At 46.8% G+C, this 23,925-nt stretch overlaps 1 protein-coding gene across 2 annotated transcripts in view; it reads right to left on the bottom strand.

The window, feature by feature from the left end:
- Positions 1-10,004, bottom strand: part of GPAM (glycerol-3-phosphate acyltransferase, mitochondrial) — a 63,677-nt gene extending 53,673 nt beyond the window's left edge. The window contains exon 1 of one of the 2 annotated variants that reach the window (XM_040486429.1): positions 9,777-10,004. The gene's annotated coding sequence lies outside the window, so the exon portion shown is untranslated. Of the gene's footprint in view, positions 1-9,767 lie in introns of both variants that reach the window. The other variant, XM_040486426.1, reaches the window with a different exon arrangement.
- Between the last annotated feature and the right edge of the window lie 13,921 nt (positions 10,005-23,925).

Here is a 23,925-nt window from a genome sequence, read left to right on the forward strand (position 1 = left end):
TACACTGTCTTCATGTTCTCCATAGCCCCTGGTCAGTGTCTGACCCGAGAAGAAAGTACAGATTCAAACTCCCTTGCCCTGAACTGCTTACTACTGCACCATGATGCTTCTCACCATATCAGGCTACAAAATACCAACATGTGTTCCCTGGAGAAGGTGGTGTAGGAGCTCCCATGGAAGTCCAATGCAGGATCTTTGCCCCTGAGACACTCAGAACCCATGATAAAACCCATGGCCCAATCAGTGACCCAGGAGAAGCAGTGTTGATGACTCAAAGAGGAGGACCTGGGGCTTCCTCAGTTTCTTATTGTCACCGTGCAAAAGCAAACACAAAACAATGGCCTCTGCTCATCTCTGGTTATTCTCTGGAGAATCTTTTTCTTCACTAGGGAGAGGCAACTCCTTCAAAAATGCACCAAGTTAATAATCTGGCAATAGAAGACATTGGGGGTGGGGTGGGGGCTCTCCTTGAAACATATAGTTGGAGTTTTTTTTAATGTTTGTTTATTTTTGAGACACAGAGAGCAAGCAGGGGAGGGGCAGAGAGAGAGTGAGACTGAGGATCCAAAGCAGGCTCTACACTGACAGCAGAGAGCCAGATGTGGGTTTCAAACCCACGAACTCTGAGATCATGACCTGAGCTGAAGTCAGACCCACCCAGTTGGAGATTTTCAAAAGGACATATCAGTATTGGCCTGCCTGGGGAGCAGATTGGGGGCATGTGGTAGGAGAAGGGTAGATTCCTAGAGATAGCAGAGCAAAGCTGATAATGGTTTGTGCAGATCTGATTCTCTCAGGGGTGAGGAAGAAGAAAGGAGAATGAGGTTAATTACTGAATGTCTACTATCATTTAAGGTCTTTCATACACACTAAGCATCAGGTCCTGACAACAATGTATAAGGTTGATGTTTTATAGATGAGGCTAGGTAGAGTCCAAATAGAGATTCTCTCTTTTCTTCATTCTACCTCAGTGCCCCTGTAGACACCATTCTAGCTCTAATTCAGAGTTTCATGAAGTAGATGGCACTTACTCAATGGAATAGCTGTACAAAATACTGAGGCTACAAAACCTAATATAATGCCTAGCTTATGGTAGGTGTTTGATAAAACAGAATGGATTAACAACTCACTGTGGCTTCAGAGACAGAGGTAAATATAATCTGATCCAATAGTTCTCAACTGGGGATGACTTTGCCCTTAGGAAGACATTTGGAAGTGTCCAAATGTCTTTTGGTCGTTACAAAAGAGGGGAAGAGCACCACTGGCGTCTAGTGGGTAGAAGCCAGGATGCTGCTAGGCATCCTACAAAGCACAGGACAGTCAGCCCCACAACCAAAACTTATCTTACCCATAATGTCGCCAGTGCCAAGGTTGAGAAATTCTGATCTATTCCAACATGGTTCACAGGCCATGGTTCACATGACCCAGGGAGACAGATGACTTGCCCAGGGCCATATAACTGAGCAATGGCAAAGCTAGGATGACAAACTTCCCTAAGCCTTCTAGATTATTCTCTTCGGACCTCAGGCTGCTGACCAGCCAGAGGGCTGCCTGCCACAAGAAGGGTGAGTTAAGTGGAAAAGACTGTGTTGGCCAAACTGCCCAGGCAAACCAAGTACAATTATGCAAGGTCAAATGGACCGTGCCTGTTGCTCCCCAGACCCTGACTAAGCAGCCAATGGAGGTTCCAGAAAACTAGGTACCAAGGCTTGGAACACAAACTGCTCACTAGAGGTCTTTGATGCCCGCCATATGCCCACTTCTTCCTTTTTGTAGGGTTGCAAACCAAAACAGAATTGTCAAGTCAAAGAATTTTCTTCTAATAATTCAATAGGCAAGTTGAAAAAAAAAAAAAATGAATGATTGATTAAGTGATCATATTAGGCCAAGGTAGAAACTGCCAGAAATGAATTCTCTCCAAAATATATCAGGCATTTGCATTATTGGTATCACAACAACAATTTTTTGACATCTTATGTGCCAAGAGATGTGTTTGGTCCCAGCAGAGAGATAGACAGAAGTAGAAGAATGTGTTCACTAATAGCATACACAAGGCACACCCTTGACCTCAAGAAGCACTCAGTCCAAACATGAGAATCTCCTTTGCAATTGCCATCACAAAGTAAAACCAACATTGCAGAATGGTAAAGCAAAACCCTCCTTGCAGCTAAATTATCTAATGGGGCGCCTGGGTGGCTCAGTCAATTAAGTATCTGACTTTGGCTTAGGTCACAATCTTGCGGTTCTTGAGTTTGAGCCCTGCATCAGGCTCTGTGCTGACAGCTCAGAAAACCTGGAGCCTGCTTCGGATTCTGTGTCTCCCTCTCTCTCTGCCCCTTCGCCGCTTTGTCTCTCTCTCCTTCTCTCTCTCAAAAATAAATAAATGTTAAAAAACTTTTTAAAATAAATTATCTAAGCCTAGCATGAATCACTTATTTTAAACAATGGTTAACAGAAATGTTCAACCACAACCGAAGAGATTGAACTTTGCCATTTATATTACTGGGATCTGGCTTGCCTGATGGGCATTTTCTTCTATCCATCAAGCTTCATGGGGACTTCCAAAGCCCAAACCATATCTAAAATGGCAGGATAACCTGATGTAGTATGGGACTTCAATGAACTATACCAGATCCTTCGACTCCTAAAAGGCTGCTCCAAGCCAGACTGGCATCTTTTCCAGCAGTTTCTAAGCTGCATATCAATGGAAGCCGAAGATCTGGGTTAACACAACTCTCAAGATCACCTTTTATCTTGAAATTTCAATGAAAAATTAAACATCCTGATAACACTGAGTACGAATTGCTTTTATTTCCATTGCAACTACTTTCTGAGACGGATAATTCCCCTTTAGATTTTCATGAGTTTGGCCCAGAAATTGGATACTCAAGTCATTAAACATACAGCAGCCCGGGACGCCAAGAAAACAGGAGCATCCATTTAAGGATTTGGCCACTACAGCCAGCTAAGTGTCTTGGGGAAGTGAGTTGAATTTGAATACATCAGCTCTGCCAGTCTGCCACAGACTGGGAAATCAGACACTAAGAAAGACACCCCAGGGGCTCCCGCTTGAGTTTGGACATAGGTGTTAACCTTGGTGACAAGCAGTTTGTTAGGCAATGCTTCCCAGACTTTGAGCTACCACAGTGCAGTAAACAATGGATCCTAACTTTTTTTTTCCTGCCCAATGGTAATATTAAAATTAAATTCAACCTGAGTTGACATCTACAAATACCATCCTTTCATAAATGAAAGAATGTTTCAATATCTCGACAGACAGACAGAAGGGATAGCCTCTCCAAACGAAGGCAAGTTCCTCAAACTGAATACACACAGGTGTACTAAAGACTGGCTATTCTGTCCTTAGTTCTTAAGTCACCCTGGACTGGAAAAACGTCATAGGCCAGCACTCATCTGCAGTCTGGAATATGGGTACTGTGAGGAGCCACTGGAGTTGCTGGGAGAAGAATTAGGCTTGTGACCCAGATGGAACAGAGAAGATGTTGCAGGATAAGGAGAGGGACAGATAAGGGTAGGATTGGAGGGACTGAAGTTGCCCTGAGAATAAACCTCGCTGCTCTTTGGTGGCAGTCTTCCACATGGCGACATTACCCTAAATTGCTTGATTACTCATCTCTTCCACTGGGCTTTGAGTTCCTTGAGAGCAGTGGCTGTGCCTTGTTGCCCTGAGTCAAGGAGCTAGTTAGTCGTGGGGCAGGCCTGGGTAGTATAGCAAGGGAGATTGTGAAGGAGCAATGGCAAAGAACCAGGAACACACAATGCTGCTTCACGAACCTGCACAGTCTGACGATTAGAGGGCACATTTCTATTATCTAATCATGCGTGCTGTTTGTGGCTGGTGCAGTGGACGAGGGGCCCCACCTCCAACCTACCCACAGGCTAGCCCTGAGCATCATCCCTCAAGATAATTAAAATGAGCCCCAAGGGGAGTGTGATGGGGGTTAGGGCTGCTGCTGCCCCGGGAGGTGCCAGGGGACTACCGAGTAAAGGCTCAGCTCCTCTCCCAAGTCCCCTGAGCTGTCTGGGCTGAAGCAGGGCTGGGGTGTGGAACAGCCAGCCTCCAGCCTGCCTGCTGCTTGATCCCACTGGTACTGCCATTGCCAAGTCAGAGAAGAGCTCTCAGCCCCAGGGTGTTCCATTTTCCCAGGCCCCAGTGCCTCACAGTCACTTCTGATTCGGAATTGACAGAAAGAAAACATCAGCCACACTGTTACTAAGTAGTCCGCCCCCCTGACCCCCCACCTCCGCCCATGTTAAGATCCACAAAAACTGCTCTTCCCTGCAGAGAAAGTCCAGCTCATGGGAAAAAGGATGTTTTCTTTTAAAACTCATTTTGGGTAGTTTTGGATTTTTTTTTTTGGGGGGGGGGGTCAACCTGACTCCTGGCAGGGTGTTGAAGCTCAATGCACAGAGTCAACCTCAGCTAAACTTCCCACCAGACCCACAGGGCAGGTTAGAGAAAGGCCAAATGCAAAGCTCAGTAAGTAAAACACACAGAGGCAAGGAGAGAGGATGGGGTGGGGAGAGGGTTCCTGTTGCCCTGCTGCTTGAGAGATCAGGAGTGATGGAGTATTTTCATTAGTACTGGCTCAGCAGGACAACTTGGAGCCCCAATACACATCTGAAATGCCGCTCCTGGCTGCAGAACCAGGCTTCCCCTTGGCAAGATTAGCAAGGCTACAGGTTCTGGGGACCGAATGGTGAGGGTGGGCTTCCCACTGCAAATATCCTGCCACTTTCCTTTTATGACGTGTTGGGGAGAGTTTGCCTCTGGGTACAACTTGCTATTCCATGTCTCTTTGGAAATGCTCTTGGGGAGCCTGGGTGGCTCAGTTGGTTAAGTGCCAGCCTCTTGATTTCAGCTCAGGTAATGACCTCACAGTTTTTGAGTCCGAGACTCCCACTGAGCTCTCTCTCTACTCCCCCCACCCAACCCCCCGCCTTCTCAAAGTAAATAAATAAACTTTAAAAAAAGGAAACGCTCTGATACAACGTATTATCTATTGCACAGCATTTCTGATCCTTTCTCAACATCCATCTAATCTTTGACTCCCCAACCAAACAAAGGTTTTCAAATCCTGAGCTCATGTGAAGACAGTTATGTCCCTTGAGTTATCAAATCTATAGCCTGCCTTCCCACCATCATTGCTCCCTTAGGCATCGCTGGCTAAAACCCGTCCCTGGGAGGTCCTACTAAGCATTGTGGACAGTAAGCAGTAGGTGGGGATTGGTTAACAGACAGCTGAAGGCAAGAGTTAGGCCCCAGGTAAGGAAGAGGAGATGGAAAGAGAGTCGATATGCCCTTGGAGGTCAAGGGGACAGGGTCCCCCGTGGGGAAGGTGGAACAGAATTGAAGACCATTCTTTCAGGAGCCTGAAACTGATCATTTCCTTTCAACACACTTGGCAAGCTTAGCCTTCCCATCACCTCCCAGAGTTTCTGGCTTTGTCTGGAAAAAATGCTAACCAGTTCTTCACAAGAGCTGTCACTAAGTCCCTGGCCGCAGAGCTCACAAAAGACACTGTGTGCAGTGCAAAAGGAACATGGTGCTCCTGGGGGAGGAAGCTGAGTGAGTGGGTGGGGAAAGGGGCAGCCTTGGGAGCACTCATGGGCAGCCAAGGAAGATGATGGGCCCGTGCCCACATCCTCAGCTCTCTGCTCCCTGCCCCAGCCTGCCTGTGCTTGGAATTCCACCACCAGAGATGATTGCCCCAGGTGGGTTAATCATCCAGGCTGGATGTGTAGGAACCTGGGGGACAAGGACAGAGAGAACCTCTTTTCCATTCCTGGGAAAGGGCTTAGGGATTTCTGTCTGGTGGGAGTGACCATAGGGGAGTGAAGATGCTGAGCTCTAGCTGGGGAAGAGAGGGAGGCACTAGAGAAAGGGGTTTCTGGGAGACAGAATTAGCCAAGCCTTCCCCCTGGCCTTCTTGAGTTTGGACTCAGACTCTGTCTATCCATGGAGATAGCTGGGTAGAAGAGTACTGGACAGGAAGTCAGGGGAGTCTCCTTTAATCTGACTCTGTCTTGCTATGGAATTATAAATACCAGAGACGGACAACTCAGCCTTAGGAAGCATTCGGTCCACCCCCCTCACTTTATACTCACAGCCTCTGAATCCTAGAGTTACACGTGGTTGGCCAGGGTCACACGTGCTAAGCATTCTTGCTCATGATGGCGTGTTAGGTGCTCAGATGCTATCGGTTCACCAGGGAGGTCTTGCCTGACGAGCTTTCCTCCCCTACCTAAATATGGTCCTTTTTTTTTTTCTCTCATCACAAATGGGAATGATTTATTTGTGTGTGTGTGTGTGTGTGTGTGTGTGTGTGTGTGTGTGTGTTTTGTTCTTGTTTTTGTTTTAATGCTTATTGTCTCCTATTCAACTGTAACTTCCACAAGGGCAGGGATCTTTCTCGGCCTCATTCTCCACTGTTCCTCACACATGGCAGGCACACACCTGCATTTAGTGAACAGAACATCTCTATTCTCAAAATAACAGCACCAGGGGCATCTGGGTGGCTCAGTTGGTTGGGCGTCCGACTCCGGCTCGGGTCATGATCTCACGGCTGGTGGGTTCAAGCCCCACATCGGGCTCTGTGCGGATGGCTCAGAGCCTGGAGCCTGCTCTGGATTCTGTGTCTCCTTCTTTCTCTCTGCCCCTTCCCCACTCACACTCTGTCTCTTCATCTCTTAAAAATAAATCAACATTAAAAAAAAATTCTAGGTAACCACACCAGAGACATATGATACCCATTTTACAGATAAGGAAACTGGGGCTTAGACAACACAAATAACAAGTGGGGAAAGCAAAATTCAGCAGTGGATCTGAATGGCCTCCCCCCCCCCCGGCCCCATGCTGTACTACTTTTTCTAAGAAAGGTCTTCAGATTTTGGAGTTTCCCTTAAGCTGGGGGCCTTGGTTTAGGCTCTTTGGCTGTGATGTTCTAGGACCAGATGCTCCCAAACCAGTCTCTGGTCTTGTGAAGCTCGGGGCTAGATTGTGGTCCAGGCAGGAAAGATAATGCTGAAGATCACATAGCAGTGAGGAGGTCCCCACACAGCAACTGGAGAAGCAGACAGTGAGACAGAAATATCTGCCTGCATTCCAGAGGGGACCAGTCACCAGGAGGCAGTGAGCCCAGAGCGAAGTGTTTATGAAACCCCCTGGTATGCGGGTATGAGGCTGGATACATCAGAGTCTCAGATGCTGCACTTACCAGCTTGGGAACGTTAGTTCTCTTAGCCTTAACTTATTCCTCTAGGACATAGGATGATGCTAACCCCCTCCCTCACAAGGAGGGTAAATGAACTAAGGCAGGGAAAGCCCTTAGCACCATGCCCGATCTGCTGCAAGCATCCAGGCAGTGTTAGTTTCTATAAGTGCTTCCTTCAAGGCGGGACCAAATTCCTGACTTGGAGCCCCTCTCAGTCATGAGGTCAGAGCCTATAAGTGATTAAAACAAAGGTAGGTGGGAGGCTGACGGAGAAAGCAGATCCTGACAGAGAGGACGTAGCTCAAAACTAAAGTGAACTCAGGTCAGGGTCTGCGCCCATTTCCTACCATATCCTCAGAGCCTTGCACACCACCTGCACTGTGGCTCATGTGCGGTAGGCTGAGTGAAAGGGTCCAACAGAGCAGATGGGAGAGTGGCCTAGTGTTCTCTTCATTACCCCGCTATCATTCGTTTTTCACAGATTCATTCGGCACCAGATTGGCATTGTGGCATAGGAGTGAAAGCATGGGCTCTGAAGTCCACTGTTTACTAGGTTAACTCCTTTTTTTTTTTTTCTTTTTCTTTTCTTTTTTTTTTTTTTTGGGGGGGGGGGGGGGTGGGGAATGGAGAGGGAGGGAGGGAAGGAGGGAGAGAAGATGGAGCATGGAGCCCAATGTGGGGCTTGATCCCACCACCCTGGGATCATGAACTGAGCCGAAATCAGAAGTTGGACACTCAACCAAAGGAGCCACCCAGGTGCCCCAACTTGTTTCTTTATACAGTTCCCTTGTCTGTTAAATGGGTTGACACCTCCCAGTTTGAGGACTGAGTTAAAAAGCGTAAGAGCCCTCGGAACAGTGCCAGGCAGCTAGAAGGTGCTCCGTCAGTGTTACCTGTTATTGCCAGTAAGAGTCTCTTGGGTGCTGGACACTGCTGGGCTGGAAGCAAGGCCCCTGGCTTCACAGAGCTGCCAGTGCGAGGCAGTGGATGAGGAAACAAGCCATCATGAGACGACACGATTGGGGGTTCAGTGAGGTGAGGTCCAGGGGATCCTAACCTAGTCTCAGAGGAAGAAGCTTTACTCAGAGACCTCACTAATCTGTTCACTTGGCCAGAGCAGGGGGCAGGGAAGGGAGGAAGTGCTCCGAGCAGAAAGGGTAACATGCAAGAAGGCCGCCATGGTGGGTGCAAAGAATGAGTGTCCGTGTGGAGAACAGAGATGGGAGAACAGTGAGAGAGGAGGAGCAGACTCAGGCGATCCGGATGATGGTAAAGGGAGAAAGTGCTCCCAAAAGAGCAGGAAGGAACCAGGTCCAGGAGGTACAACTCCCTGCTCTGGGTTTGTCCTCCCTCTTGCCATTTCCCTTAAAATTGTGAGGGGGGAGGGGACTTACTTTGACAAGCGCCTCAGACCATTACCCCAAATAGTCTCAGGAAATCCAATGGGGCCTCTGCCTAGAAAATCTCCCTCCCCCCCACGCCCCCCTCCTGCAGAGCTGGTTGGCGGGGAGGGGGGGGGGGGGCAAGCCAGGAAAACATGCCGCCAAAGCTGACACAGCGCAAGCAACCCAGGTACAAACAGTTCACAATGAAGACAACCCGGATGGAAACATGTGGAAATTAAGACAACCACTACGGCCAGAGAGAGGAAATGCAGTAATCGAAAATGCACAGCAAAAAACAAAAAGAAAGAAAGAAAAAAACCCAACAATTTTAATGCTGATTTACTATGAAAGCGTGGTTTTCCACCCAAATAAAATGATGTTTTCCTTGTCTTGCATCATATCCTCCCCTCCTCGGGCACCTCCAGCCAAATGTAACAATTAGAGGGGACGTTTCCATCCTCTTCCCAGGTGGGTAAATCCCTGCTGGCATCATGTGGAGCCCAGAGCCCAGCTTGCATTCTTAGCGAGGAAGCCCTTTGACTTGACCTCTCAGCCCAAGCGCGGAAAACATCGCCGAGCTGGGGCCATGAGCGCGTGAGAACCGAGAGTGCACATCACACACAGATCCCAGGCAAAGCGGGAAACAAATTCTCATAAATGAGATGCTCGGCCCCATTTTTCTCTCTGTGGTCAACATCACAAGGATGGGTGTCACCAAGCAGAACCTTTAGGGGGCCTTGTCCCATTTGCAAATCACATCAGACAATGTTTCAAGCTAAAGCCACCAGATTCTCATAATGCCCAAAACCCTACTGGGACTTTGGGGTTCTGAGCCAGGGGGAAGGATGACAGACATACCAAGGGAGTGGACAGACCTGGAGAAAGGTTTCCCAGGGAGCAAAAGCCTGCAGATGTGAATGATACATCGCGATCATGCTCACGCCTCTCTCCAGCTGCAAATCACTCACACCTTGGCCTTGCCTTTTGTAGAATTTCAAGATTTCTTTTTTCTTGCACATCCTTTTCCCATTTCCTCTGCCTCTCCTGCTCTCCACTCTGCACCCCAGACCTCCACTCTACCCCCTTTTCGAATGCCATGACATCCTAGGAAATTAGACACACACACCCCCCCCTCCCGCCAAATTACCTTTAATACCTGTATCCTTGACTCTGTGGTGTTTAAGGAATTATTTTCAACCAGCTGATTAGCAAAGCTGATGGAGACTCTGGAGAACACAGCCCCCGCCTGGGTGTGGAAGTGGACAAAGCTCCTCTGGGTGTCTGTTTGTATAGCTGGAGACTAAAGGACTTTGGGTGTTCTGTAGTAACCTCAGAAAAAGTCCCTAGGCAGCAGTAAACTCTCCCAGCATGGTTTTGAAACACCACAGGAGGAGGCCTCTTTAATCAAATAATAACTAGTCGGAGATAAGGCCTGCTAGTCTGAGCTCAGACAGCCAATCAGCTGCTTCCTTCCGACTGCAAGGACAAACAGACCCAGGCTTCTGGAGTGAGTTTCAGGGCTTGTTATAATTTAATGATTCTGTGGGTGGTGTCTTCTTGGCTTAGCCTGATGAGGATTTTCTGACCAGGGAGTGAGCCTCAGGAGCTCAGGAGCCTCATTCTCACTGGATGAGCCTGACGCAAGTTGCTGTCACTGAATATCCTGAGCGATCACGTGGGGCCCCCAGTTCCCAGACTGGATGCTTCCATGTTGCCAAGAGAGTTCTCACTGCGGCCAAGAAAGCAAGCCTGAGTGGGTCTGAGCAGGGCTAGCTCATGGGGGGTAAGCGTATTTGGCACCAGATGAGCAACTCACGGACTGTGACCCTGAAGAAGTCATGTGAAGACGCTAGTGACCTGCTCCCACGTGTTGGAGATGCTTTACATGCATTTCCTTGGACCCTTAATTGGCAGGGACTTTGAGTTTCTCTATAATCTTCATCCTTCCGTGCCCCCCCTCCCCTCTCATGCTGTCAGTTCTCGGTTGGGCCTCTGAGGCCTCATGAAGAGGGTGGGTGCTGGGAGTTAAGCAAGACTGAGAGTGGATAATGGCCCTGCAGCTTTCTAGCCCTGTGATTTTGAACCTGTCACTCAGCCCCTTCCGGGCTAAATGACTTCAAGGATTCAATGGGAGAAGGTCCCGTCAGATTCTTATCTGCCCCTAAGAAATGTAAAAAGACCCTTAAATGGTATTGACCTACTAGAGCTCCATAGGTAAAGGAAATTCAGGGGGACCCCTTTGTTATGCAAATAACGCTTAGCCACCAGCCGAAAGAAACCCCTTCCCATTAGCAGTCATTCCGCCTTAGAACCCCACCCCCACCTCCTCCATCAAGGTTTCATTCAACAGATGTTTACTTTGATCTACTGTATCAAAGACTGAATTAATCACTGGGAGGAGGGGGACGGGAAGGAGCACCCTGGTGGACTCCCCTGCCCTCAGGAAACTGTCACAGCTCAGCAGGCAGGAATTTATTATAAAGAGTCCTTTGTGCAATCAAGCCAAAGGAAGGGGCCAGTGAAGGCAGCTTGTCACAGAGGGTTTGGGCCTGTCCAAGGGCAGCAGGGGAAAGCCAGCAAATGGTGGACAGGAAGTGGACTCAAGTTAGAGGGCCAAATAGAGCCAAACCATCTCCAAGGGAACTCCTTACAGGGCTCCGACTAGGGGAAAAAAGAGGAAAAGCAAAGGGGTGTGTGTGTGTGTGTGTGTGTGTGTGTGTGTGTATCAGCCTCCTTAAGATATAATTTACATCCCATACAATTCAACCATTTAGATGATATAATTCAATGATTTCTAGCATATCCACATAGCTGTGTGGTCATCGGCAGAATCAATTCGAGAACAGTCCATCACCCCAAAGAGAAACCCCTTCCCATTAGCCGTCATTCTTCATCCCATGCCCCTTCCTTACCTCTACCAATTCTAGATAACCACTGATCTACTTAGTGTCTCTTATGGACTTGCCTATTCTGAACATTTCATGTAAAGGAATCATATACTATGTGGCCTTTGTGACTGGCTTCTTCCACTTGGCATCACATTTTCAAGTTTCACTTCATTCCTCTTTATTACTGAATAATATTCCATTGTGAAAATACACCACAATTTGTTTATCCATTCATTCATGGGCATTTGGATAGTTTCCACATTTTTGCTGTTACGAACAATGCTGCTATGGACATTCATGTACAAGTCTCCACTCCCCTTTAGCCACAAATTCACAACCCCATAGCGGAAAACCAAGAAGACAACAAAGCAGGTGAGAGAGCTAGGCTTCGAAGGGTTTGTCTCTAGCTAGAAGTTAGGATATCCTAGCAGTAGCTGAGTCTGATATGTGCACAGGTTTTTACAATGTGGAAGCACCATCACACATTGCCACTTGTGTAATTGCCCTCACAATCCTAGGCATGAGGGAGGCATTATTTTTATTGCCATTTTAAAGATGACACCATAAGAAATAAAGTTTCAGTAACTTGCCAAAAGTCAACCATCCAAAAATCGAAGCCAGAATTAAGTCCTATGTTTTTTTCTAGCTCCAGCTCTTCGCACACAAAATGGATCTTTAATCTTCTCTTACATTCTCAGTCTGGCTTCCAAGATGTACTTCAAGGAGGAAAAAAAAAAGGAAGGAAGGAAGGAAGGAAGGAAGGAAGGAAGGAAGGAAGGAAGGAAGGAAAAGAAAGAAAAAAGAGCTCAGTTATTATTTATAAAGAAAATGGCAATTAGACCAACAAATAGGTGCTATCATCCGCATTTTAAAAATGTATACATTTCACTCAGAAAAATTAAATATCTTTTCTAAAGACACAGACCTATTCAAAGGCAGATACGTGATTCCCAAACATGGGCGAGATCAGCTTGCTTCCTTGCTAACATTTAACTGAGAGCAGTAGAGGTCTTGATTCTTCAGGTGGGAGGAAGGGTAACCTTGGAGGAGGCACTGCAGGTTAGGATAGACCTAGGTGAGGGAGGTGCCATGCATCACGGGGTAGATTAGGGAACACGAAAGCCTGAAGATGAGGAGAAAAGATGGCTGTGAAGACAAGAGCGGGAGATAAAACAGAGAGAAGGTGGGGAGAGTCCTGTTGAAAGGTTGGCCATGGTCCCAGCTTTCCTGTGGCCAGCAACGTTTCATCCAAACCCTAAGGTCACTTGATAAACAATACAAACAGATGTTCTGGATGGAATGATGTGGGGAAACATGAGCCAGGAACAGCAAGTCTGGTGATAGGGCTACGGAGCCCACCCAGCTTCTTATCACCTGTCTAGCCCCAGCCAAAGAGCACAGACCTGGCAAGCACCACCTACAGGGGATCCTCCCAGAAGCAGGAGGGCAAAGCTCCCCGTGGGGAGAGAGGAGGCAAAGCCGGTGATGGGCATGGCCATAGCTCACCTCTGAAGTAGAGATTCCAATGCAAAGTGCTTCAACCTGAGAGTCGGGAACATGGGATGAACAGAAGGGGTGTGAAAGGACAGGAAGTATGGAACCAGCCAGGAACCTCATGGCTTCTAGATCTTGACCCATTGCAGCAAGATCGTGCCAACTGCACTTGCTTTCCTTGGGCCCATTACTTGCGGACTGCAGTACAACACCAGGAAAACTGCCGGAAAGAGCCAGTTAGAAAACTCTCCAAGATATCAAGCGGTGCCAAGCCAGTTCCAGGCCCCTCATATCTCTGAGCTATCTACAGGACCCACTCATGGAAGATGAAAGGGTATCTTTAGATCTGCTCCCACTTCAGGGGGAGAACCAGAGAATACTGGGCATCAGGAAAAACAAGGCAAGCACCTATCAGCAGGTTCAACTTGCTGAAAAGAAACAATATCTGTTGTCACCTACCATGAGCCAAGTCCTGGAAAACCCTATAGGGTAGGAATATGTACACCCATCTCAGAGAATGAAATAGTAGAGCTCAGAGAGGTTAACTAAGTTGAAGTCATGCACTTAATAAGTGGTGCAGTAGGGACTTAAGCCTAAGGCCATCTGACTCCACAAACCCATGATCTTTCTGGGAGTTCACGTTAGCACTCATAAGAGATTCTTTTTAATTTTAATGTAATCTTATTTATTTGAGAGAGAGAGAGAGAGAGAGAGAGAGAGAGAGAGAGAGAGAAATCACAAGTTGGGGAAGAGGGGCAGAGGGAGGAAGAGGGAGAGAATCTCAAGCAGGCTCCATGCTTAGTAGCATGGAGCCCGACATAGGTCTTGATCCCACAACCCAGGATCATGACCTGAGCCAAAACCAAGAGTCAGACATTCAGCCGACTGAGCCATGCAGCACCTTAAGAGAGTTCTTAGATTCATTGCCTTTTTGTCTCTCACAAGCTGCCACTTATTCCCATTCTCCCTCAGTGATTTTTCCAGCATTCCCAAAATCATATGTGTGTGTTGGCATACAACATGTGCATCTAGATCCATATTCATACATATCTGGGAGAATACAGATCTATGCACATATTCATGCATGTGTGTCCTTGCTTTTAGATACATGTGTTCTGTTGCCTTCAGAGAAGGGCACAAGTAGATTTAGTTTTAATTTCCTCAAGGCTATGTAAAAGTCTGTCCTTACATAGCTGGTTGATGGCTGTCTTCCTATTTACGTCGGCCCTTGAGTAGAGAAACTGGCTCCTGTGACCAGGTAGCTTTTCCTACTTCAGGCATCTTCTGAGTACCTAGTTCCCGGATGGGTGTTTCATCTCTGAGAAGATCTGTACAAACTTCCATTAATAAGCTACCCATTGATGCCTACCATTGATGTCTGTGTCATAGCCAAACAAAAACCCTGTTTGATTCGGGCTTGAACTATCTGCACCGCACAAGGGCAGAACACATGCGCACACACGCACACACACACACACACACACACACATACTTGCCAATGGAGTTGGGGAGACTGTCCAGTATATATCACAAACCCAAAAGCATCTTAGCACCAGGCAGGTAATGTAAACAAGAAGAAATAGGTTAGCTGTAATTAATAGGGAGTAGTGGGGGCTGAGGTCAAATGCAGGGTACACACCCCATCTAAGGACGTCTACCACCTTCAGCCAAATATTACATGGGGAAATGTAGGCCATGCTGCCAGATTTCTTTATTTTCAAGAGAGGCTGGAAATAGAGATTTTAATGTGGAATCTCCAAAATTTTAAAAAATTCGGCAACTGTTCAGGCCAAAAAATCCCCACAGATCTTCAAGATAAAGTCAGTCTATGCACGGGTAGTTTTTTGCTCCATAATGTAAACAAAATACCCATTCACATACATGTACGTAGTAACTCTCTTTCACAGTGGCCAAAGGTTCTAAATAGACTATAAGAGCTGATCCTCCAAGGGGCTTGTGGGTTTCTCTCTCTTGCTTCCCTACTCAAGAGTCAAGAATCACTAATGTGCGGTCACAGAGGACCCCTTTATCAGAAGGCTCCAGGTACTTAAGAAGCATACAGATCTCCAGGCATCACCCAGGGAACCCGAGGGACGGAAACCAAGAAGCGTCCATTGTTTGCGTCTTGCTGTGAATAGCAGCAGGTTTCTAGTCATTAGGAGTCCCACACAAACCCACACACCTTTCTGTAGATTTGTTTTTGTTTTTTTTTAATGACTCATCGGTGTCTACAAGGCCCCTCAATATCAAAAGCTGGTTTATGGCCAGGGACCCACATAATCACAGTACCTGGCACAGAGCCTAGTCCCTGCTCGGTACTCAGTGAATGCTGAATGGGTGGAGGCAACACGTGGGTGTGGGCAAGGCTGTGTTGACACAGAACGCCCAGCATACACGCCTATCCTAATGCCTAATGAGAATATCCCAAGCTTCCCCCCAAGGATGCCTCTTTGAACCACCACTACACTTGGTTCCTCACGATCTCAGACTGCTCCGTCACTCTCCTTTCACTACCGGCTTCATCGTTATTTAATGCACATTCCCTGTCCGGGTGTGCGGATTGGTCTTCCCGGCTAGATCCTGAGCTCCCTGGTGATGGCAAAGATGTTCCTCGGATTCCTGTAGCTTCCAGGTCTGCCATAGAACCTGGCAAGAGTGTGCAGGCAAACAATGCATGCCGTGGCACTGTAGAGGTGTACTGAGCAGCTTCCCCTCCTGGAGAACCTACTGCAGGAGCCTAGTTGATGAACATCCTCCAGATATTGCCTCTTTGCATCCATGACATATTTCAGCCAAGACCACATTTCCCCAGGCTGCTGCTGGTCAATGGCTGGGCATGATAGAGGGCCAGAGCCAATCCTTTTCTGCCCATGCAACATCACTCCATCAGCCCAGCAGTGACGTTTTCAGAGCTGCACCGCTGTCCTCTGTGGCTCCTCCTTCCTTCTTTCTCTCCCTTCCCAGCTCAGACCTGCATCACGGTCCAAGGCCCACCTACTTCTGCTTCCTCCCTCTCCATCCTCCAAAAGCATTTCCCCCAATAAAGCTCTTGCACACCTACTCATTTCGGCACCTGCTTCTTGGAGAACCCAAAGTGTTGAACAATCAAAGTGCCTAAACCCCACCAATAGCCATGTCCCTTTCTTGCACATGAAAAAATAATAATCCATTGACCTCATTTGAACACATGGTGTGAGGGGCACCTGGGTGGCGCAGTCGGTTGGGCGTCCGACTTCAGCCAGGTCACGATCTCGCGGTCCATGAGTTCGAGCCCCGCGTCAGGCTCTGGGCTGATGGCTCAGAGCCTGGAGCCTGTTTCCGATTCTCTGTCTCCCTCTCTCTCTGACCCTCCCCCGTTCATGCTCTGTCTCTCCCTGTCCCAAAAATAAATAAACGTTGAAAAAAAAAATTAAAAAAAAAAAATTAAAAAAAAAAAATGAACACATGGTGTGAAATTCTTACCTTAGAACCAACTGAATAAATTCTGCTCTGAACTAAGATGTTCTCTTCTATGCAGAAGCCATGAGTTGCAGTGGAATGAATCAGGGCCCCTGGAGATCTATATAACTGTAGATGGCTTTGTGACCTTAAGCACAGGCCTTTCTTTTAGGGTGCCTCATTTGCGTAAGAAGGCTAATAAGATCTTCCTTAAGTTGAAGTACATTTCTAGGCCCCAGATGGAGATGTTCCTGCCCAGGACGCCACATCAACATGTCAAATCTTTGATAACTTTCATCTCCCTGTAATTGCTCTGCTCCGCCGAAAACACAGTATATCCGATCGGCTAATCCTCAGGTGTAAAGTTAACTCTGGGCTCTACAGTTCCTTTTTCTTTCCTTCTTCATTTTATATTTGTCTCTTCCCTATACCTTATTCTTTATCGTAGAAAAGCTTCCTGACTTCCATCCACCCTTGGTCCAGAGACTGCCTGCTTCATGAGGTATTAAATAAATTTCGCCTGTAATCAACTCAATTGTCTCTCTCTCAGTCATTGCTAACTCTTACCTTCCAGGATGCATATATTTGAAAAACATGTCTTAAGTGCCGTAAAACAAAATTAGCAAACTCGTTCTGTAAAGAACTAAATAGTAAATATTTAGGCTTTGTGGGTCTTACGATGCCTGTCACAGCTACTCAACTGCCATGTCGACAAAAGCTGCCATAGAGAATATGTAAAAGCAGTGTGAGTGTGTTTCAACAAAACTTTATTTTTTTAATGGTTTTATTTATTTTTGTGAGAGAGAGAGAGAGACAGAGCATGAGCCAGAGAGACGCAGAGAGAGAGGGAGTCACAGAATCTGAAGCAGGCTCCGGACTCCGCTGAGCAGTCAGCACAGAGCCTGTCGTGGGGCTTGAACCCACAAACCGCAGGATCATGACCTGAGCCAAAGTCAGACGGCCCAACTGACTGAGCCACCCAGGTGCCCCTCAACAAAACTTTATTTAAGTAAAAACGTGTTGTAGACTGCAGTGGGTCCAATGGCTGTAACCTTGCCGACCCTTGCCCTCATCACAGAATCTTACGGCTGGAAAAGGCAATAAACATTGTGAGGTTCAGGGCACCAACAACCTTCCTCCTACATTCATGGCAGAGCTGACCAATCAGGAAGCATCTTCTTGCAAAGCTTGCAAGTGACCTCAGAACCCTTAACACAGGGCTGTAGATGAACCTCAATTGGCAGGTACAGTGATGTGCTTCATTTTCCCCTGATCTTGTTCAGTCCCCACAAGTCCTAAATGAGAAAACTGAGGCCAGTGACTCAAAAACAATAAACATAAAAGTATTTTAGGGGCGCCTGGATGGCTCAGCTAGTTAAGCTTCTGACCCTTGATTTCGGCTCAGGTCATGATCTAATGGTTTGTGAGCTGGAGCTTTGTGTCAGGCTCTGGGCTGACAGCGCAGAGCATGCTTGGGATCCTCTCTCCCTCTGCCTCTCTCTCTCTCTCAAATAAATAGGTTTATAAAAAAGTATTTTAAAATGTGTGACGCACTTCTTCAATGCAAAATGCACTGATATGGGGCTAAAAATTAGCCATTTAAGACAAAGTGCAAATAATAATAAATCATTGCATACAAAATGATCATGATCTTCTGCAGCAGGAACAATTGGGTTGGAAATTTCTACTGCCCAATTCCTACCTCATGGAAAGTAGGGATTCACCATTTTAGTTTGTACAGATAAATGTTTGCTGTTTTCCCACTGGCAGAAACGTGCTGGGCTCCCCGGCCCTGGGCTGGAGCCAAGAAATGGGTCTGCATCTTGCCCCAGCAAGACCACACAGGTGCTGGAACACAGTTGCAAGCTGTCTTAGATTCCCTCCAAGCAAGTGTCTGTTCAAAGCAGCGTCCACATGGGCCCCTCCAGGTGCTCCTCTGGCTGGTGTCTCCTTGAAGTGGTTTTGTCATGGTGTTCTGGGAAGGCAACCTTGACATTTCTTCTCTCTGCTCGAATCGTTGATCAGAAAGATCAAAGCCTTTCGTAAAATACGCAACTGTTCAGGATTCGTGATATTGTGAGTTTCTTTTTAATAAGAAATGTATGTTTTGGTCTTCGTTCCCATTCCTGGCACAGAGTTCCTAAAACCCTTGAAATTTCTGAAGGGAAAAGGCGGTGAAGGATAAAGATGCCTTTTAGTTTTCCTAACAAGCCCCTTTCAACCACACTGCAGTTCATGTTAAAATGAGGTGATTCTTGGAAAGCCCCCAAGGATGGGGGGCTGGTGGCCAGGGGGAACCTCCATTAGTTGGTTGGAACTTTAGCTCCACCTCCCGACCTGGCAGGGAGAGAGGAAGGGCTGGAGATTTGAGTTCAATCACCAATGGCCCATTGGCCATTAATCACTCACGCTTATGCAATGAAGCTTGCATGGAAACCCAGAAGGACTGGGTTGGGAGTGCTTCCAGACTGGTGAGCTCACCGAGGGTTCCGGTACAGTGGCACACTCAGAGAGGGCGTGGAAGCTCCTTGCCCCTTCCCACACACCTTGCCCTCCCCACCTCTTCTACCTGGCTGTTCTCGAGTTGTATCTTTTATAACAAGTCAATAAGTAGACTGTTTTCCTGAGTTCTGTGAGCCACTCTAGAAAACTAGTTGAACCAGAGGAGTGGGTCATGAGAACCTCTCATTTATAGAAATACAGGTGTAACTTGGATTTAAGATTGGCATCTCAAGTAGAAGGAAGGTAGTCTTGTGGGACAGAGCCCATGAACTACAGGATCTGACACCAATTCCAGATAATGTCAGAATCGAGTTTAACTGTAGGACACCAGGCTGGTATCACTGAATTTCTTACTGTGTGGGATACCCACACGTCTGGTGTTGTAGTGAGTGCTGAGAGTAGAGACACGCAGGAGAGTGACTTTGCCTTTACAGGACTGACAGTTTACCTCCCCACGCCTAAGAAGCCAAGTTCCCTCACACGTTACATAGGTGAACTCCACCATTGAGAGCAACTGCCCTTTTAGAGTCTGATGATAGCCCCGGACCTTCTCCACAGGAAAGGCACATGCCCTATGGTCACCCCAAGTTTCCCAGTCTTCAGGATCACCTCCTTATTTATATCCAAACGATAGTCCCAGACTACCGATAGCATAATCATTGCACAGAATACAAATGGTCCTCTGTATCATTAAGCAGAACGCGTAACATCTCAGTTTGGAACACAGTCATTAGGACGACTTTGCCTGATTAGGGCCTCTCCGGGGATCCCGTGTGGATGCCAACCTCACAGCTGCCGGACAGAGAAGTGCCCCAGGGATCCCTCCCAGAACAGGTGGATCTGTTCCCTCCTTGAACAGATCTCAGCTTCCAGTCTAGAACACAGAATGTTCTACATCTCCACAGGACAGCACTTTCCAGGTTCCTGATATGCACAGGCACAAATCTGTCTACGACTTTATAATCTCAGAGGAGAGCCCAGCGTTGGATAAGCTATAGTAACCCACCTGGGGGACACTGGCTTCTGGAGGGCAAGTCGGGGCCTGAGGTTCAAAGCTTCAGGACACTCAGCCACCTGGCCCAGGTGTCACTGCCATACCTTTCCACACCATAATTTCACCCTCCCAGCTCTGCCACCAGCCAGCCTAATTTCACTACCGGGACGTCTATGTGGGGAAGTGAAGGAAAAAGAACGTTCTAGGGAGCAATGGCTTGAAGGTGGGAGGATTCTGGGTAGGATGCCCGGGCACTGTGATCTCTCATAGAACAGGACACGCTTCTCTTTTCCTAAATGAAGCCTTCTCTGACCTCTATGTAAATAATGGCCACTCCCACCCCACCGAGAAGAATGTCTGGCCCAAGGAATACTCTGTTCAATACGTTTAATATATAACGAAAGAAATCACAAGTGGTCATGTTTTTGGAGGCTGGCTGAGGCTCCACCCCTTCTGGAAACCTCCGCTGAGTACTCTGAGGATCGCACCATTTTTCATGTGGACACTCGTTCATTTGTTTTCGACAGATTCATATTGAGCACCTACAATGTACCAGATCATATAGCAGGCCCTGGATTTGCAGGAGAGACTAAAGGAAAGCCCCTGCCTTCAAACAGGTCACAATATAGTTTAGTACATACAAAGCATCCAGTTTGGGTTTCCAGTTGCTTCTGATAGCTTTTTCTCCCCAAAGAGCAAGAGGATGCTGGAGAAGGGGGAGGGCTGACACTGCCTGAGCACCGGCACATTCCCAGTCTTGTGATATGTGCTTTTCTGCAACCAGGTGGTCTGACCCTGGAAGAGGGACCTCAATAAGGAGATGATGGGAGAGGAACAGAGAAGAGACGTGCAGAGCACAGGAGTCAGAGCCCAGAGGTTGAAGGGCTGTGGACAGCTGTTCCCCATTGGAAATATAAAAGGAGGCTCAGAAAGGATGGAGGGAAAGACCACCAGGCCTGGTGAAAAGAAGCCAGGTTGCATCCGGAACCCATGTGACCGTGGGCACACCACCTTCTTGTCTTGGCATTTCCACATCAGTAAAGGCAAATGGTGGCCCAAACAATCTCCAAATCTCTTTATGTGCAAACATCTATGATCCTTGCTAACCTACACGTCTTCCTCCTTTATTTCCTGTGGACCTTCTTCTAATACCTCGTTATAAGAAATGACTTAGGGGCGCCTGGGTGGCTCAGTCCGTTGAGTGTCCCACTTTGGCTCGGGTCATGATCTCATGGTTTGTGAGTTCGAGCCCCACATCGGGCTCTGTGCTGACAGCTCAGAGCCTGGAGCCTGCTTTGGATTCTGTGTCTCCCTCTCTCTCTGCTCCTCCCCCGCTCTTGTTCTCTCTCTCTCTCTCTCTCTCTCTCTTTCAAAAAAATAAATAAAACCATTAATGAAAAAAAAATGAAAAAAAAAAAAAGAAATGACTTAATGGTGCTTCCATAAATGTGATCTTTGTATAAGGGAGGGCCCATTAAACCTGAACTTTTAATTCTTTTTTTTTTAAGTTTATTATTTACTTAGAGAGAGAGAGTTCATGCACACAAGTGAGGGAGGGGCGGAGAGAGAGAGAGGGAGAGAATCCCAAGTAGGCTCCACACGGTCAGCACAGAGCCCCATGCGGGGCTTGAACTTGTAAATCATGAGATCATAACCTGAGCTGAAGTCGGACGCTTAACCAACTGAGCCACCCAAGTGCCCCAGAACTTTTAATTCTTGAGGAAAATTAATTTGGGGAATGAAGGAGAATAAAAGAGCTCAGTGGTTTCTCCATTCTCCTCTTTCCAAGCGCTCTCCTTCATGCTTCACCTCCTCCTCTGGCACCACTCAGTCCTGGAGCTCAGCCACTGGCTGTGTGGGTTCTTCTCTTGCGCAGGTGACTCACCTGACTGGCTGTGCGGCCAGAGCCCAATAGGCTCCTGCAGTCACCAAGAGGCCTTGGCCTCTGGCCCTCCGGCCTCCCATTGGGAAGAGACCAACAAGACAGTCCTCCCGAGTGACATTTTCCTCATTGTGCTGGCCCCCTGGGCTCAAGAAGATGGGTTGAGACAGGTAAATGAAGGTAAAGGAAGATGCGAGCCGAAGACCCTCATTAAGGTTCTCATCCTGCTGTTGCAAATGCAGAAGCAGAGATCAAGGTTCCTGCCCCCACCCTAGCCACTGACCAATCACATACTGAGAACTGCATGATGAGTACCTGGTGCCTTTTGGAACCACAAACAGTCTGGGTCAATTTGTTTCAAAAGCTCATTTGGCAACCATACTGCTCTCTTCTGTCTGCCTGGTCATGAGGCTCCTGCTGACCCACCACCTGTTGAGACAGGCAAGAAAACCTACCCCTCAATTACAAGGGTCTGGGTACACTGAGCACAGTGCAACTAATTAACCACATTCCATTTGCAATCATGAGATGATATGAGCAGAACCATAGCCTCCTCACTAATCATTTCCAGGTCTTTCGAAATACAACCTCTTTTTCAAAAGGATAATCTTATCACTGGGCTAAGTTGCTGATAATAATAATTACTAAATGATGGAAGATGGGCAGCTGAAAATATTCCATAAACAATAGTATGACAGTATCGTCTTGATTATTCTGCTTAACGTCTTAAAAAAACAAACATCATTTTGTGTTTCTGGGTCCCGTAAAGATGTCTAAATCAATAGTCTCAGAAATCCTTACATATTCTGTAATCAAGAAACCAGAGAGTTCAAATCGGACCATCAAACCACTAATATTTGTTGAGTATCTACCACTCACAAAACACTGTGACACACAGAAACATAAAGCTCAGCCTTTGACTTGGGGATGCAAGGCGGTCACTGAAGAGGGTTTAGGAATGGAAAAATTAGAAAGCTACATAAAAATAATTGAGTAGCCAGGCATTAGGAACTCACACTGAAATGACCATCTGAAATAAGTACTTGGCTGGATTATTATCAATACAGCCTGACCAAGTTCTGATGTGAGAGTTGGTAATTTTACATGGAGCATAAAAAGATAAATGACAGACAGGAATAATACTGGATTTTATATGCGTCTCCAATCAGTTGGAAGGGCATTCAGCTGCAAGTGACAGGAAACTCACAAATGGTGATTTAAACCAGCCTGGGGCATGTTTTTCCTCAATAAGAATTCCAAAGGTAGACAGCTCAGAGCTGGAGAAGTTGTCATGAAAATCATCAATAGCTTCTACTATTTCCTGCCATACTGTCTTTTGTGGACTGTGTCCTCATGTACTCAAAATGGCTGCTCCACCCCAGGTATCATATTCACATTCCATGAAGAAAAAAAGAGGGAAATATGAATGGCAAAAGTCTTCTCTTTTTAAATTTATTTGGGAAGAGAAGCCTTCCTCAGCTATCTGCCTTCATCTCATTGACCAGAACAAATCATAGGGCTGTCCCTAGCTGCAAGGGAACCTGGGCATTTTTTACTTTCCAGGCTCTACAGTAGAGAAAGGCAAGGGAGAAGGCGATTTAAATAGATTTCATTGAGCCTACAGTATGAACTGTACTTCATTAAAAATTTTTTTTAATGTTTATTTATTTTTGAGACAGAGACAGAGACAGAGTGCAAGCAGGGGAGGAGCAGAGAGAGGGAGACCCAGAATCCGAAGCAGTCTCCAGGCTCTGAGCTGTCAGCACGGAGCCCGATGCGGGGCTCAAACTCATAAAGGAACCGTGAGATCATGACCTGAGCTGAAGCCGGATGCTTAACCAACTGAACCACCCAGGCAGTCCTGTACTTGATTTTAAATAGCCATATTATAAGAGACTATTTCCCTGGACTCACTGACTATACAACATGCCCTATTTTTACCTTTTTAAGAATAGGTTTTTAAATTTAATTGTGTTTTTAAGAATAAGTTTTCAAAGAATAATTAGATACATATTTTATAGTGATTACCTCCGAGAATGATGAAATTCAATTTTTTAATAATTTATTTCCTGTGCTATTTTTTAAACTTAATTTTATTTGTTAGTTT

This window comes from Herpailurus yagouaroundi, unplaced genomic scaffold (assembly GCF_014898765.1).
Source record: "Herpailurus yagouaroundi ecotype Mexico unplaced genomic scaffold, PumYag 163, whole genome shotgun sequence".
Classification (NCBI taxonomy): Eukaryota; Metazoa; Chordata; class Mammalia; order Carnivora; family Felidae; genus Herpailurus; species Herpailurus yagouaroundi.